Here is an 18,327-nt window from a genome sequence, read left to right on the forward strand (position 1 = left end):
ACATCCACTAACATCCACTAACATCCACTAACATCCACTAACATGCACTAACATCCACTAACATCCACTAACATGCACTAACATGGAATAGCATGCACTAACATCCACTAACATCCACTAACATGCACTAACATGGAATAACATGGAATAGCATGCACTAACATCCACTAACATCCACTAACATCCACTAACATGCACTAACATGGAATAACATCCACTAACATCCACTAACATGCACTAACATGGAATAACATGCACTAAAATCCACTAACATGCACTAACATCCACTAACATGCACTAACATGGACTAACATGCAGTAACATCCACTAACATCCACTAACATGCACTAACATCCACTAACATGCACTAACATGCACTAACATCCACTAACATGCACTAACATAGACTAACATGCAGTAACATCCACTAACATCCACTAACATGCACTAACATGCAGTAACATCCACTAACATCCACTAACATGCACTAACATGCACTAACATGGAATAACATGGAATAACATGTACTAACATGGACTAACATGTTAGTACATGTTACATTTCTTTTTTAAATGTGTTATTTGTTGTGAAAAATGCAGTGAATAGAACCACGCACTGATACGTTGAAGGACTCTCAGCAGCTTGTGTTGTTTATGGACGAACACTTAACAAAATGTCTTTCTTTCCTCGCCTCTGCTCACACACACACACACACACACATAGGGGAGGAGTTAACACTCTTTGTATTTTACTCGACTGGACAACTGTAATGCTGGTTATCCATACGTTCAACTAAAGGCACCAGTAAGGGAGACAGCGTTGTAATGAACGATCTAAGGATGAACGCTCATCGTCTGTCGGCTGAGTCTGATCACGTCTCTGTTTGAACTCCTGCCGGCTGATCCTCGCTCTGCCAGCTGTAGCTGCCCAGCAGAGAGAGGATCCATGATGCCACGGGACTGTTTATTGTTTAAAGTCCAAGTCCAAAGGCCTTTATTAATAAACTAATCTATACTTAGTCTACGGTATTCTGATGGTTTATAGTGTCACTACGGAGATAGGGTCTGGCATAAAAAAGGGTTATTATAAACAATAAATTGAATCTTTATTCAAGTGATGCTGAAGGTGCTTTAATATTTGTGTTGTATAAGAATTATTAACCTATATAAATATATATTTACATTTGTGAGAATATATAATAATATAATCAGTTCTCATATCAATATTGATAGAATAGACACATACTTCTTGGTTATTGTTACGACAGTGGTGGAATGTAACTAAGTACATTTACTTAAGTACTATGCTGTACAAATTTGAGATACTTTGCTTGAATATTTTCTTCTCATGCCAATTTATACTTTTTACTCCAATACATGTATTGAACAGCTTTACTTAGTTTAGTTTTTGTCCTTCACAAAACATTCAAATGAACACAAATAGTCGATTAATCAACTGACATTAAATCAACTGACAGCTGTGTTCATGATTATGTATTCATTGGAAAATGATAAACATTTCATGGTGCCAGCTTAACACATTATCTAAATCATTTTAATACATTTTAAATTTTAGGGTTGTGTGTGTGTGTGTGTGTGTGTGTGTGTGTGTGTGTGTGTGTGTGTGTGTGTGTGTGTGTGTGTGTGAGAGTGTGTGAGTGTGTGTGAGTGTGTATCTGTATGTAGACTGTATTTGTACTGGCATTACTAGCACAAACATTGCCTTGTAGATGGAACAGAAGTCAACAGACAGGCAGCATCTCTTCAGCTCTACCTCGTCCTCTGAGTGTCTCTCCCCAGCAGTCCTCGTCAGGACGGCTGTGGGTGGATGTGAAGGAGTCTCCGCACGTCAGCCGACCTAGAGGGGTAGTTCGGAGTATTTGAAGTGGGGTTGTGTGAGGTATTTATCCATAGTCAGTGCATTACCTGCAGGACAGCAAAGCAGTGCACTGCTGTGGAAGGGGGCAGTAGCAAAACCTATTTTAGATTCCTAAAAAATGGACCTCAACGGACAAGATGATGGAGGCAGTCAAAGCATCACGTGTTAAAGCTGCATTCTCTCTAGTGTCCACCAGGGGGCGACTCCTCTGGTTGTATAGAAGTCTAGTCTAAAATGACTCTACTTCGCTCTTGATTTATTCCCTCAGTAAACATTGTAAACATGAGTTTATGGTCTCAATCTCTAGTTTACAGTCTTCTTCAATACAGCATGATGTTCATTTAGTACATTAAGGTCCATTTAGAGTCAGACAGACCATAAAGCAGGGGATGCTTTAGGGGCGGGGCTAATGTGATTGACAGGTCGCTACGGCTACCAGAGCCGTATACGGCGTCTCTACGTCATCCACAGTCCAAACACGGTCACTTCTGTTCACTGGTTATAAAACAAAACAAGATGGTGACGGCCAAAACACCGAACATAATAATAATAATAATAACTTTAAAAACAGACTCTGTGAACTGTCAAAGACTTTAAGGCTTCAAAAGCTCAACCACAGTGACGTCAAGACGACTGCGTTCCTCGTTTCTACAGTCTGTGGAATAAATGTACACGAGGGTGAAGACCAATAGAAATGACATTCACAATGATGTTCCTCCAAGACAAGAAGGTGTTGCAGCATATAATGAGATCAAACACACAACAAGTGAAGAGTTGGATCACAGCCCCCTCCACCCGGTATCGATGCTTTTCATTTCATTACATTTGAACTCCCCCACTCTCAGGCCTGGATGATCGTGCCATTGTCTCCTCCATCACCTTTTTACGTGTTTGCGATGTAATTTCCTGGAGCAAAGAATTCATCCCCTGCCGGCACCAACGAGGGACTCTGCATTTTATAACCAGCGACCCCGGGACAGAAGCAAATGGGGGGAACGGTGCCTGCAGTCAGTGGCAGGATTCAGATTTCAATAGCACACACACACACACACACACACACACACACACACACACACACACACACATACACACATACATACATACATATATATATATATATATATATATATATACACACACACACTCAGAGACAAATACACACACTTCCTCCCCCTCAGAGCAGAGATAGAAAGACGGAGCGTGGCCTTATTCTCTCTCACGATTCACCAGCATGTGTGGGTTGTCTCCCTTTCTACTCCTCTTTTCTCTCATTCTCTCTCTGGTTGCCATTTCTCCCGCTCTAATTTCTCTCACATCCTCTAACTCAGCCACTCTTTTCACCTTCTTCTTTAATCCGTTGCATGTCCCTACATTACTGTGATCTATTCTCTCCCGTCTCCTTCTCGCTCTTCTCTTTCATTTTCTCCGTCTTTGTCTTTTTTCACATTGGCCCATGCCCGCTATCATTTGACTGCGTAATCAGACAGTTTTTTCTCTTCAACTGAAGTGAAGAACAGCGGGACTATTTTTTTTTTCCCAGAGGTAAATTAACAGAATTCAAGATGTTTGTGTCTCTTTCATCCAGGTTTTTCTCGGTCTGCCTCGAGGCATCGTCTAGTCAAAAGGCCAAAATAGCAACTTGAAGCAGCAACAAAGTGGAATCCACCTCCCTTAAATGAGACGTCGTGAATCAACTCCAGTCCAAATCATTTGGAGACTGACGCAAAATTAAGGAAGGTGCCACAATTTATTTGAAATGTTGGAAAGTAGAAAATAATAGTGGGTTCAGATTGAAGACTTTTTCCCCCGAGTGTTGTCTAGCTGGCTAGCTAGGAAGCTAGGAAGCTAGGAAGCTAGACGAAGGCCAAGCTCTGTTCACCTGACTGGCTGATCATTCCTCTAACTGGGAGAAATAACCACCAAAGGGACAAACTACAGATCTATGAGACTACATACTATGAGACTCCATGACTTAAAAACCTTGTATAACAGCTCTTACATCTCTTAAAGGGACAGTTCACCCCAAAATCCAAAACACACTTACCTGTAGTGGTACTGTAGATGTAGATAGTTTTGGTGTGATTTGTGTAGTTTTGTAAATATCGGTAATTCTCTCCAACATAATGGGACTATGTGGCCCTCAGCTTGTGGTGCTCAAAGCGCCATAAAAATCAGCAGAAATGTCTCTTTTCCAGAAATACAGGTGAGAACAATATGTATTTGTGATTGTGGGGTACACTGTCCCCTTAAGTAAGGCGCAGTTTTATATATTTCATGGCTCTGAATCGAGTCATTTTCCTTTAGATTTTCCAAACGGCACATATGAACTGCATCTCCGACTGTAAGTGGACCGATGAGTGACGACTGACAGGATGTGATATTGGGTCAGCGTGATAAATTATGAGACCCAGCTTGTCACATTAAAGGGGGCGTCAGTGGCACGTACTCACCTGATATTAATTTACTGCATACGGCTTTTGAAGCGAGATCCCTCGGCACTTCGGCTCGGCCCTTTGCTGGCCCCGATACAGCAACCACAAGTTCGGGTTCAAATTTCAGCAACGAAGTGCAGGTACATCTCGCCCTGCCCAACTGACACCGTGGTTCTGTAACAGAAGAAAGGTTGGCTGCTCCTGCTGTCAGGGCCTTTTTCTTCTTCCTGTTCCTTAATGAGAACATCTGAGGGCGAGGCAGACAGGGAGAGAGGAAACGAGGAAACGAGCATCGGTGCGCGCTCGTAGGCCCAACAGCTGGCAACTAAGTGTGGCGGCTCAGTTAGCCCGGCAGCCCCGACGCAGCCTCAGTAACGAGACGAGAATAACGAGCTGCTCCACAACAACACCCAAGTGTGAGTTAACGCTCTCGTCCCAGCCACCCGGGGACATGCCAAAGAAAGTCCCAGTGCAGTCGGCTTCAACGCATTGACATTTAGAGGTGTCTTTGATTTCTTCTCAAAAGAGGAAATGAGAATTGTTCTGTCTCGGTGGGTTACTTTTTAATTTATATATTAATATTTTGAAGTTTTTAGTTTAAAATGAGCACAAATGAACAGTTATATGGCCTTTTTTTGTTGGGTGATGAAGAGTTCAATCCCTTGTTGCAAAAGTGTGTTCAGACAAACAGAAGATCATTTTTCGCTTGTGTTCTTCATGTGAAGATGACAGTTTCACGCTCTGTGTTTAAACGCCCCAAACAGTCAATGGAGCGACTATACTGATGGTGGCAGTATGCTGCTTCCCTCTCTGTATGTTTAGGAAGACTCGACACAGGAGACATGTCCAACACGTCTTTAGAACTGCACGTGCTAACATGTTTAGGACCACGTGTTAGGACCACGTTTAGGACCACGTGTTAGGACCACGTTTAGGACCACGTGTTAGGACCACGTTTAGGACCACATGTTAGGACCAATGTTTAGGACCACGTGTTAGGACCAATGTTTAGGACCACGTGTTAGGACCACGTGTTAGGACCACGTGTTAGGACCAATGTTTAGGACCATGTGTTAGGACCACGTGTTAGGACCAATGTTTAGGACCACGTGTTAGGACCACGTGTTAGGACCAATGTTTAGGACCACGTGTTAGGACCAATGTTTAGGACCACGTGTTAGGACCACGTGTTAGGACCACGTTTAGGACCACGTGTTAGGACCACGTTTAGGACCACATTTAGGACCATGTGTTAGGACCACGTGTTAGGACCAATGTTTAGGACCACGTGTTAGGACCAATGTTTAGGACCACGTGTTAGGACCACGTGTTAGGACCACGTTTAGGACCACGTTTAGGACCACGTGTTAGGACCACGTTTAGGACCACGTTTAGGACCATGTTTAGGACCACGTGTTAGGACCACGTGTTAGGACCACGTTTAGGACCACGTTTAGGACCACGTGTTAGGACCACGTGTTAGGACCACGTTTAGGACCACGTGTTAGGACCACGTGTTAGGACCACGTGTTAGGACCACGTGTTAGGACCAATGTTTAGGACCATGTGTTAGGACCACGTGTTAGGACCAATGTTTAGGACCACGTGTTAGGACCACGTGTTAGGACCAATGTTTAGGACCACGTGTTAGGACCAATGTTTAGGACCACGTTTAGGACCACGTGTTAGGACCACGTGTTAGGACCAATGTTTAGGACCACGTGTTAGGACCACGTGTTAGGACCAATGTTTAGGACCACGTGTTAGGACCACGTGTTAGGACCACGTTTAGGACCACGTTTAGGACCACGTGTTAGGACCACGTTTAGGACCACGTTTAGGACCATGTTTAGGACCACGTGTTAGGACCACGTGTTAGGACCACGTTTAGGACCACGTTTAGGACCACGTGTTAGGACCACGTTTAGGACCACGTTTAGGACCACGTGTTAGGACCACGTGTTAGGACCACGTGTTAGGACCAATGTTTAGGACCACGTGTTAGGACCACGTTTAGGACCACGTGTTAGGACCACGTTTAGGACCACGTGTTAGGACCACGTTTAGGACCACGTTTAGGACCACGTGCGCCTGCACAAGCTCCCAGTCGAACTGCCCCTCCCCTGGGGAGTCGTCGGGGTGAACTGAAGAAAAGCCAGTTTGAGAGGTTTTTAACTGTGTTGTGAATGTAGAAATCAAGGCAGAGAGATTATTGAGTTTGAGATTACAGTGGAATGGACTGACAACAGGTCCAGAATCAGAAAAGGAGGAAAAAGACGAACATAAGGATTCTGAGACAATTATATCAAATGGGTAGAAACCTCAGCCTGTTTAGAAGAAGTGGACGGAGTCACCGTGACTCCACCCATTGGTTTGTGGACTGCCGCTTTGAAGCCTTGAGTTCGGCCTTCTGGCCGTCGCCATCTTGGTTTTTTGCAACCAGAAGTGACACAAGAGGGTGGAGCCAAGTACAACCGAACGCTGAAGAAGACTGTTTCTCTGAACAAAATGTTACAAATGAAGTGAAAACACACAGATCTTTGTCTGTGTTGGGCCGTGCTACACACACCCACGACGTGCATTTCATTTGAAACATGGAGAAATTGTATTTGTTTTGTTTTTTAATAAATGCACTGTCCATGTACAGAACTTTAAGGCTTCCTACCCAGTGATCAACAGGTGGGACTGATGATCCCTTTCAGCAGAGTTGTTTTCACCACACACACGGCACAGTTCTGTCTGCTGATTATTAAAAGAGATTCAGATTTAGTGGGTTAAGTATTGGGAAATGTTCAGTGAGGGCTTGATATAGTTGATTGAAGCTTACCAGAGTCTTCCACCAGTCTCAGACGTTTCTCTTCACATAGAGTTGATGCCAACCTCGTCTACAGAGAAGTCAATGCTGCCTCCTCTTAACAGCAGCTCGGCTTCCTTAACTTACAGGTTAGTGTTATGTGTGTCCCTTTGAAAGTTTGTAAATGCCTACTAGAGTTCATAATCTTACTTTGCACACCAGCACTCCACAGGATGAGAGACTGTCACACATCCATCTTCATAAGCAAAAATCATTGTGACTTGCACATCAGAAACCATTGAACATATATCATATATAATTTATTACCTGAAGTAAAGTGACTTTCTTTGTCTCTGTGTGAAATGTTGTAACCATGACAACAAGCCTCTAAGCTCTAGTTTTATGGTAAATACAATAGTCATTATTATATTCAGAATTACAATAACATCCACTGTATTAATACAAATATTATGATTGTATTAATAATAATAATAACGTATTGTGATAGTCATGTAGTGCAGATATTATGATTGTATTAATAATAATATATGTATTGTGATGGTGTAGTGCAGATATCAGCACACAGTCTCTGAAGTTAATCTGAAGTAAGATCTATCTCCACTGATGTTCTTCTGAGCTCTGACTCACTGCAACAACATGACATCATATTTGTATTTATTATTTTTACATTCAAAATGTACACGTATAATTAAAAATGTAGCACTGGCTATATCCGGTATTACAGACATCTTGTGATTTTTAAGTCACGGAAACGTAACAGTTTGTAAACCTTAACTCGGAAATTCCCAGAGTCCGGGTCGGGACCCACCGGTGGGTCGCAGGAGATTTCATTTGCATAATTTCATCCCCAGTCTTTTAGTGAACATGGGTGACCGTGGCTAAGTGGAGAGCAGGGCCGCCTTTCAATCAGAGGGTCGGGGGTTCGATCCCCGGCTCCAGCTAGTCTCATGTCAATGTGTCCTTGAGCAAGACACTTAACCCCAGAAAAAATTGCTCCCGTAGCTGCGCCTACGGTGTGTAGATAGATACTGAATTGTAAGTCGCTTTGGATAAAAGCGTCTGCTAAATGACTGTAATGTAACATTTATATCTGCAGTACTCCTTTGAGCCACGTGAGGGAGCCTGAATGTTGGCATTGTTCTGGTAATTGTTACTTATTATGATTAACATTGAATCTAATATGAAAGGCTAGTGTACATTCTGTTTGTTTCACTGATGACAGCAAATGATCAGAATGAGGTAACGCTGCCTAAATGCATTCATCTGCTCTCATTACTGATAATTATAATAATTTAACACGTGAACATGTTTTCAAAAACAGGAGTATAAAACAAAGTACAACAACATATATCTCTTATATATTTATGCTCATTTCAGGGTGATGACTGGCAGTGAAAGCGTTCAGGAACGATTACTTACGTCTAATTTGTCTTCTCACGATTTATAGATGAGCTCTGACGATAACAATCTAATTGAGTCGCAATGGTTTGTCATTTTTTTAAGAAAAACAAGTTTGGGAAAATATGCAGCATCAAACTTTTTACATAATTCCAAAGAAAAAAGCAACATGTTTTCAGTAGTCTATACGTTCAACATCGTTAGACTGGATTGTGACAGAAACATCCGTAAAAAAATATCCTGAGAAATGAAAATAAAAAATTAGATTCTCCATTGGACATCGCTGCCTGACTCATTACAGGAGCTTGAGCCGGCTGAGGAGCATGCTGCCCTGACGCTGAATTGCTGCCCTGATGCTGAGTTGCTGCCCTGATGCTGAATTGCTGCCCTGACGCTGAATTGCTGCCCTGACGTCCTTCCGTTGCAAAAAATGGCGATTTGTGAAGCTGCAGCTTCTAGTGAGGATTTTTACCGCACGGTGAGGGATTGTGTGGAACACCCTCGAGAAAAGTATTTAACCTTTAACTGCCTCCCTTAATGTCACCCGGTCCTGATACAGGCCACAGCAGAGAACAAGGGGGGGGGGGGGGGGGGGGGGGGGGGGTGAGATGCTGTGGAGCTCTGCTGCCCCCCTCTGGTGACACTGAGGACAACAGCTGAGCTCAGTTAGAAGTAAGCAGCTCTCATTCTTGCAGTCACATATCAGATAGCTGCAGTAATAAATAATAGAAAGATATCCTAGAAATGATCAATGAAGTAACTTAATACGGCAGTTGTTTCTTTTTTTAAGGAGCCACTGTGTTAAGATGCATATAATTAAGTTATTGATTTCTTAATTTCTTTATTTGCATATTTATTCATTTATATTTTCTCATATTTATTTATGTATTTATTGCAGTGTTATATTCCATCAATACCTAAGAAATTAAATTTGAGCAAAAGGATCCTAAATATGATCCTGAACAACCTTAAAGGGGTAATTCTGTAAAATGTTATTTTCTCCAATAAACACAATGCAGCCCAATGTATTTAACTGAATGACTTTGTATTTAAATATTAGTTTTATTATATTACATTACAAAATGATGTATTCGTCTCATTAAAAATAATTAAAAGTTGAATTCATAAATCGTTACATGTTACTGACTTCACTCTTCTCTACAACGTTGCTCCATGTTGCCTCTTAGATTGGTTGCTTATTGGGAAAACTTGACAGACATATAGAAGATTTTAAAGCAACTTTTCAAAGTAAAAGATGTCATTGGCTGTGTGATGCATCGGTGTAGTACTGTATAATGTTATGTATATAAAAGCAGTGAAAAGCAAAACTGGATTATGGACTGCCGTGGGGCCCATACATCCATATTACATGGGAGACAAGTTCACTCAAGGATCCTCAGCAAATAAATGTGTTTATGTAAAAAAAAAAGAACAAATGATATGAATATTCAAATTTTGCTATTTCAAGGCCTTGCAGTTTTCTAGGAAATAAGGACTTTTTCCGAGTTGAACAGAATGAGTTTAAAATGCTCGAGATTAATGGTGTTATAAAAGAATGCAGCAAATTCACAAATGGCTCCAGAAGCTTCGACAGAGCTGCAGCGTTCTGTCATATTTGTGAAAGAGGATTATAGATTGGCAGCAGCGGAGCACAGACTGCAGAGCAGCTTGTGTAAACTCTCACATCTTTATGCCGAACATATTAGCAAGATCAGTGTGAATCGTGTTTATATAACAAACATCTGTCTTTTCACGTGACAGACGTGGGGTATGCAACTGTCTATCATTCCAACCTGTCTTGTAACCTGCTTTTGCATTGAACGGTCTTGGCAGAGGGCATGTGTGAATGGGAGTCGTTTGTCTCACGTCAGACTTATTATAGGCTGTGTGCACGCTTTTGGCCTTTCGTCACCATCTCACATTCTGCAGCTTATTTCACACCGAGGTTGAGAGTCCCATTCAGACACACGCTCACGGAGGACAAAAGCTCTGCCGTTTGCAGCTTTCAATGGCAGCCCTACCAGTACCACAGATCCTCGTCGATAGAGGGGACGGAGCCATGTTCCAGGCTGGACGTGATGCCAGGCCAAACTTCTTTTACATTTTAGACGACCTGGAGGACTTGTGATCACACTGAAAGTATGTAAGCTCCCATGAACGTGACACGTTTAACGTTTCCTATAAAGACCCGCCTTAGCTGTACAGGGTCACACGTTCTATCTTCACGTTACGGAGGTCTCACATGATCGGTGAGAGCGCTAGAGAGGAAATGTTAAATCCACTACTATCTCCTCCACCGTTTGTAGAAGAGGATCTTCCCCCCAAATAAAACGTAGATCACTTTCATTGCATTTTCAATTTAATTTATATTTTATCACCTTTCCTGTGAAGGTGCTCCATATGATGTTCAGAGCAATAATGTAGCAGCAAACAGCTATTATCTGTGTGAATATATAATACTTCTGTGTGAGTTGTAATCAGAGCTTTTCTGTGCTGTTCAGGCAATTCAAAGAAAACAACAAACCGAATCGGTATAATCAAACCAGTTAATTAACAACGACAATAATCACTAGAGTGGCTGCAAGTGTTTCTGATCCCAGACTACAAACAAGCAAACAGTATTTCCTGTAAAAAGGAGAAATGAGGAGGAACATTTAAAAAAATAATAAATACATAATCAAGTTCGATTTGATACCCCACTCGTGTCTTTGTACAATAAATATAAAGTTACAACCAGCAGACAGTTAGCTTAGCTTAGCATAAAGACTGGTAGAAGGGGTGACAGCTAGCCTGGCTTTGTTCAAAGGTATACAAGTCTTCCTCAGTCCAGTTCAGAGAGTCATAGTCACTGACTAGCTACCTGCAGCTAAACTGAAGCTCACTGTGTAGCGCTTCATGTTGACTGATGACGCTTTGTCTGGACAGAAACGGCAGTTCCAGCTGTCTGTTTACTCTGTTAGCTGTTAGCTCTGTTAGCTTTATTAGCCCTGTGAGCTGTTAGCTCTGTTAGCCAAACACAACGCAGGACTCTACCACTCAAACGGGTGATAACGGCTACCTCGCTCTTCTCACACCGACATGAAGATAGGAGCTCCGTCGTAGTCAGTTCTCGGTTCAGTTTGTCGTTTTCCTAATATAAGCGATGTGAATCACTGCAACCACAAGAGGTCCTTGAGCATACGTTCATAAATGAGCACAGAAAATATTAGGCTGATGGGTAAAGCAGTGAGTGAGATGAGCCGTGGACAGGCAGACATAGACTCAAATACATAATCTCCTGGCGGAGATAACTAAATACACAAATGATGATGACGTGATCCCAACATGCACCAGCAGCACTACAAACTGAATCAAGTTAGGGTTCAACGCAATCCTGACAACCAAATGAGCTGTCTGCATATTACCATGCACTCATCTCAAGAACCGGTGGTGTGTAGAAGGATCAGGATGCACACCATCTCAGATCTACAACGCATGCCAAAAACATGGTTCCCCAAATCCACGTTTGCAAAGAAGATCCCTCGTGGCGAGGCCAAAGGGTCAGCAGCTTCACAGCGTTAGACCAGGAAGGACGAGAAGTGCTACTAAAACATTTACTCATCATCTTGTAATTTTCTATCGGATTTGACACATGCGACAAAGAAAACGATGGATTGAGAGGACCGGGGGAATTAAACACGCTGGTTGCAGACAAACGAGGCTACTGCCACACACACATCAGAGGACTTTTCAATGGCAATGATCTTAAAAATAGACGTGCGTTTCTGCTTGTTTGGCTGACAGTGTGTCTGTAATCTTTGGTAAGCACAGCGTGACTGTAAATGTCATGTAATCCCAACATACCTTCAGAGGCTTTAGGGCTGTGATGGAAAAGCAGGTTCTATCTTTATCAAAAAGATGACTTTCTGATTTTTGACTTGCGTTCAATTCCAGTGTTTATAAGAGCATACAAAGCTCAGTGTGTGTGTGTGTGTGTGTGTGTGTGTGTGTGTGTGTGTGTGTGTGTGTGTGTGTGTGTGTGTGTGTGTGTGTGTGTGTACTTACTTGATCCCCTTCGTCCCCTCTTCAATGTGCTTCCTCTATGGTTTCAACATCTCAGCTCGTCGATCACAGATCATTCTGGTCATGTTTAGTCGTTGATGGTTGTCCTTTGCCTGGAGGACTCAAGTGCTCAAAATTGCACAACAAAATATGTATAACTCTGTTAAGGTTCGGGGGTCATGGTTACAATAACATACAGTACATGTTTAGTGCCTGCTGCTTTGTAAATGCTGTGCCTTTAACCTCTGTGTGGTGTTTTATTGCCTGCTTGTTTCGAGCCTACTGCTTGTTATTTTGGCACGTATTGAATTTGCCGTATCGCTGCAAACATTTATTATCGCAGCGATCGTTGAAAGAACGTTTAAATTGACATGTGCCAAAGCTGCAGGCGGAGTGCTGTCGATGGCTAACGTCGGTAGAGGAGCACATTATGTGAGTGTTGGCATTGAGGAAGTCAAGCTGCTCTCTCTGCTCTGCTCATGGTTGTGGTTAACATAAGTGCACACATAAGTCCATAAACATGTTTCACATGTTGTCTGTCATTTCTCATCCCGTCTGTCAGCCTTAGAGAAGCTTAAAGAGACAGAGCGCTGATTACACATCGAGGCGTCACTCGTCAGGTCTGCTCATCTCTCCTTCACTGACAGGAATGTCGGAGGACTTGCTCAAAGAAATGGATGCAAAGCTATTGAACACAGGAATCAAAACTCCACTGTGATCCATGATCACTGAGGACGAGAGGAAGGGCCGCGTTCCTTCAAGAAATACAAATTGAAGCATTTACTGTCGATCTTCTTCTTTACAACTCTGTCATATTAGAAACACAAAGCTAATTATGAAAGTATGATACCGTTGCACACATTTGTGCAAAAACTAGTGGAAAATAAACATTTTACATTAGATTTCCCAAAATCAAAAGTAATTTTAAACCTGTACTTGTAGACTACCGCGGTAGCTCTGACACATCAAAGAGCACGGCCAACATGTCAAACTAAAGATCTGATTGGTTGAACACTATGACAACCAACAATATCGTCTCCATTTACTTAAACTGTAAAGTCTACCTAGAGGACCAGCCGCACTGAAATTATTCTGCACACACTCAGATATCCCTCCACACTGAAGGAGGCTCTCTGCTGTGTGCTTGGTGTGAACATTTTCACTGCATACATGCTTGTTTTCATTTCCTATAACCAGTAGATGAGTATGCGTTGTTGAATTGTTCTGGTGTGTACAACAGGTTTAGTAAACAGTAGAAAGCAGCAGGGAGTTCATTGGAAATGATACGGTGGTTCCTTCTTTTTTTGGGCCGATGTTGGAGCGCTGCGACAAAGAGTCCCAGAAGTTATAGGACCGCGCTGGAACACGGGCCAAAGTTTTGTTCAGCCGGGTGTTTCCATCACCGCCGATCGGAGCTGGAGTCGACAAATACCTCTGACTACTGCAGTCATTTGACCTCCGCCTGAGAGACCGCTGATTAAAGATCTCTGATGTGTGTGTGTGTGTGTGTGTGTGTGTGTGTGTGTGTGTGTGTGTGTGTGTGTGTGTGTGTGTGTGTGTGTGTGTGTGTGTGTGTGTGTGTGTTTACCAGGGCCAGGGTCTATGATTGCCTCACTAATAGGGAATGGGCTCCCACATCTTCTGTGATAATGGAAAATAAGTGGAGGAGATTCCTTGTATTGACTTGATTAAACTTTGTTCTGAGAAGCTTCTGTATGCACAGCACAGGCAGAACAATTCCATACCGGTTGAAAATTAAACCGGACCAAAACTAAGACGTGTTGTGTTTACTGTCTTCAGGTTCTTGAGTAGCTCCGCTCCAAAGGAAGCGTCCTCATCACACATAGAGCCGCGTCGTCTGCTATTCGGCAAAGTGCTCGCATTAAATCAAAACTTTGTGGTCATCAAGAACGGGACGTCGTAGCGAGAACAACGTCCATCCAAACATCCATCGTGGATGGACTGAGGTCATCTGCAAAGGTGATGATGTTTGGATGTGCAGAATGTTGTGTTGCCATGCCATCATGTTCTCAGTTTTATATCTACTAGTTAGTTCTATAACTTTTAATTACTTCTTTAAAAACTGGTTTGACGTCGATCTCACAGCTGATAGGTACGTGGTTTGTTCACGTGAGTTCTGGTTTCATTTTGGAACAGTGAAGGTGACGTTGTGTGACTCCCTTTTACATCAGAATGCCCACCTTTGCTGTTCGCCTCTTAAGCATCTGGGCTTGCTTTATTTCCGCCAGTTACCTCAGACTAGATACCATTTCACGGTAGACAGTTCATCAAGATGACAGCGTTGGCAGAGTGCCTCAAGGTGAAGTGTTGCATATTGTAGCTTTCAGTCCAATAAACCCCCGAGTGTACATCTGAAGGGATGAGTCAGCATGTTCCTGTCGCTGTGCTCATCGACTTCAGGACATTACTTTCTGGGGTTTTCCTGGCTTTGCAGCGACTATGGTTGATTCAAAGGAAAATTATTAAAATCTGTGTTTCTCAAATTAATTCTGAGCTCAAAATGAAGTTAGTCTCGCATAATCATAATAATAATAATAATAATACTTTAATTTTATACAGCGCATAAAGCCTCATTGCCCATATTCACTGCCTCTTTAGCTGTTCCGTATACGATCCAACGATCCGGCATATAAAGGGAGTTCCTTTTTTCTTTCTATTATTGACCCAGAACACTCATCCATCATCACCGTCTCATCCCGACAGTCAACACTCAGTATCTTCATGGCGCTGTTGACGAGGAGCAGCTGAGCGCAAACCGCAGTCAAAGGCCCAGTGAAAGAACGGACGTTGTTCCTCACTTTATTTCTATGGGAGGAAAAATCACATTTGGCCTGATACACTATGCTCATGTTCTCAAAAATAAGCGCACACAAGACAATGGTGATGAACATGCGTTGAAGTGAGTCACATTCAAAAGAAATAGCTCTTCAATGACTAACAATAGAAAGCAGAAGCGCTGGTATAAGAAATGAAGGTGGGTGTTAAAAAAGTAGCTACGAACATATATAAATATAAAAAAAGATTGTTACGCTGTAAACAACGTGCACATGTATACGTACTGGAGCAGAGGTCAGCTCCAGCTGAGACACAAAACAATACAAATGCATTTCTATTGTTTTTTCTTGCCCAGAGCAAAGTTTTCATGGTTTAGTGCATATTTGAGAGTAAAGGGTGCTTCTACTGGGACAGAGATTGTTCAGTAAGGAATCGCCTGCAGTCATTTATGAGACAGTAAAAAGGAGAGAGAGAGGAACAGGAGCACAGATGTGTGTAGGAAAGGTAGAGTGTGTGTGTGTGTGTGTGTGTGTGTGTGTGTGTGTGTGTGTGTGTGTGTGTGTGTGTCCACCCTCAGGTGCTTTAAAGGAACAGCAGAGCTCACTGTTCACTGCTTCCACTCCTTCCACGCCGGTAATAAAAACACTAAAATGAAGCCGATCGACCTCCTTTCACATAGTGCTGTTTAGTAAGTGACTGCCGGTGATAATGCAACACATCCTCACTAACAACTTAAGTCAGACATCGAGGGTTGGTCAGCGGACCTTGAGCTTCAAATTATGACGCTCTCTGTTCCTCCAACGGTTTTCAACGTTTCAGAGACGGCGTGTCCGTTCTATGACGCCCATTACTGCCACTGTGAGGAGAACATAAAGATCCTGTTATGATCTCCAAATTTAACTTACTATCACAACAGCTTGTGACACTGAAAGCGTCTTTCATGTCACAAAAAAGTCTCTTTTCAAAATAAACTTCCAACGTCAGTTTACTTAGTTTAGGTTTGCTTGAACAACAAAAGCATGTGGTTAGGAAAGGATAATAAGTATGTTGTTTATGTCAAATAACTGACGCCATTTCTGCAACAAACTTAAGTTAGTAAGTTACGTAATCAATCTGAGGTGAAAGGAAACAGCGGTGTCCTAGGTGAATGTCCTGTGTTTGTTTGACCTGACCTCCTCTCAGACTCTCTCCACTACGTCAGCTGCTCTAACGTGTAACGATGACTCGGATGGGTTGACGTTGGACTTAGTTGAGAGCCCGGTGCGTCAGTACATCGGTATCAGACCAAGCGATTACTCTAATAAAAGTCACTTTACTATTTTATCCAAAATTTGATGGGATAACTTAATGTTTTACACTGAGACAAACACAATTCTACAACTACCGTAGTTACTTTCATCCAGCCAGACATTTTGTGTTGGTTATCGGCGGCCGGGTCACGAAGGCAGCAGGCTAAGCTGCAGAGGCCTGAACGCATAAAGAGGCCGTCTACAAAGTTCAGTCTGACAAACGCTTGTTCAACCACATATCAGCTGTAGCCTGACGGGTTCTTAAACAAAACATAACTAAGACAACTCCACTGACCCTTTGCTTCAGCTCAGTGCTCCACTGAGTCCTCATATCTCATTGTCAGGTCTCTCCTGGAGGGTTTGGTGATGCGGCTGAAATAAATACCACAGTATTCAACTTTATTCCATTTCATCCATCCTCCTCTGCAGATGTAAAAACTCCAGCATCCTCCTGCTCTGAAGCGTCTGACCAGCTGCAGTGTCTGAGCCGAGTGGACGTGCTCGTGTGACGACAGTGAATGTTCCTCCTCGTTATTCTTTTAGCATCTTCATGCTTAATTGTCAAAAAGATTATCCAGCAGGCTGCTAGGAAACAAATGTTCTGAAATGAACCAAATGTTCTTATGCTAGCTTTCGCTGCAAAATGAAATGCTTTCATTCCAATAAATATGGAATGATTTCTTTTTGTCCAATCTCTTCCAGAAAATGTTGGATTGCTGGTTGGAGGCCAGCATGAGGAAAACAATCTGTGACTCTGCAAAGTATTTTGTTATCTGATGTGAAACTGAAGTGAAGAATCACCAGGAGGAAACTCATTGTTAGGGGAGACGAGTGTCCTATCAAGATGTCCCTACCCGTCTGTCTACCCGTCTGTCTGTCTACCGATTCACAGATGCAGTTCATGCAGTGTGGTGAGTGAACTGTTCACCTCTCAACCGTCTGCTGTCTGTCTGCGTCCTTCACAGGGAATCTTCACCTGCAGTGAAACGAGTCCTTTACCGTGTGACGTTGGTAAAAATCAAATCAAACAGCGTCTACAATCATGAGGAGGAGACATGTTGCATACTTCATATCATGAATACTACATAGACTTATTTCTTTAATACCCTCCCTTCTCTTCTGGAAGAAATACAAAACGACTGGAGCTTTACAATGTTCACTGAGGTAATAAATCAAGAGAGAAGTAGAGTCATGTTCTCATAGACTTCTATACAACCAGAGTCGCTCCCTGGTGGTCACTAGAGAGAATGCAGCTTTAAGACACTTACCTCATCGTCTTCACTCGTCAGAACCGGAGGTTGCCTCCTGTACGTCTTATCCGCTCAGCGCCGAACGTCCCACACAGTTGGTTTTAGTCCATTGTGTTTCAAAGACAAACTCTACTCCTGTGGGTCGTTGTTCAGTCTGCAAAGCAGCTCTTTGTCCGTCTGTGCCGAGTCTCACTGCTACAGTAGAAACCTACACAGTATCGCTCTTCATGGGCAGCTTTGAGTGTTGGACCACGGAGACAGAAGTGTGTCTATGAAAATCCCTTATTGTCATTCTAAATTTTATATTTCTGAACAAACTCCAAAAACTCTGACAGTTGAAATGAGTCAGACACGTTTTTGTTTCGTTTAATCTCGTCGTGGTGAACGCGGCGAGTCCGGAGCTGCTGCAGCGACGACGCATGAAAACC

The sequence above is a fragment of the Cebidichthys violaceus genome, unplaced genomic scaffold, assembly GCF_023349555.1.
Source record: "Cebidichthys violaceus isolate CVI_PGR_0920_01 unplaced genomic scaffold, fCebVio1.0.p SCAF_8, whole genome shotgun sequence".
In the NCBI taxonomy this organism is placed as follows: domain Eukaryota; kingdom Metazoa; phylum Chordata; class Actinopteri; order Perciformes; family Stichaeidae; genus Cebidichthys; species Cebidichthys violaceus.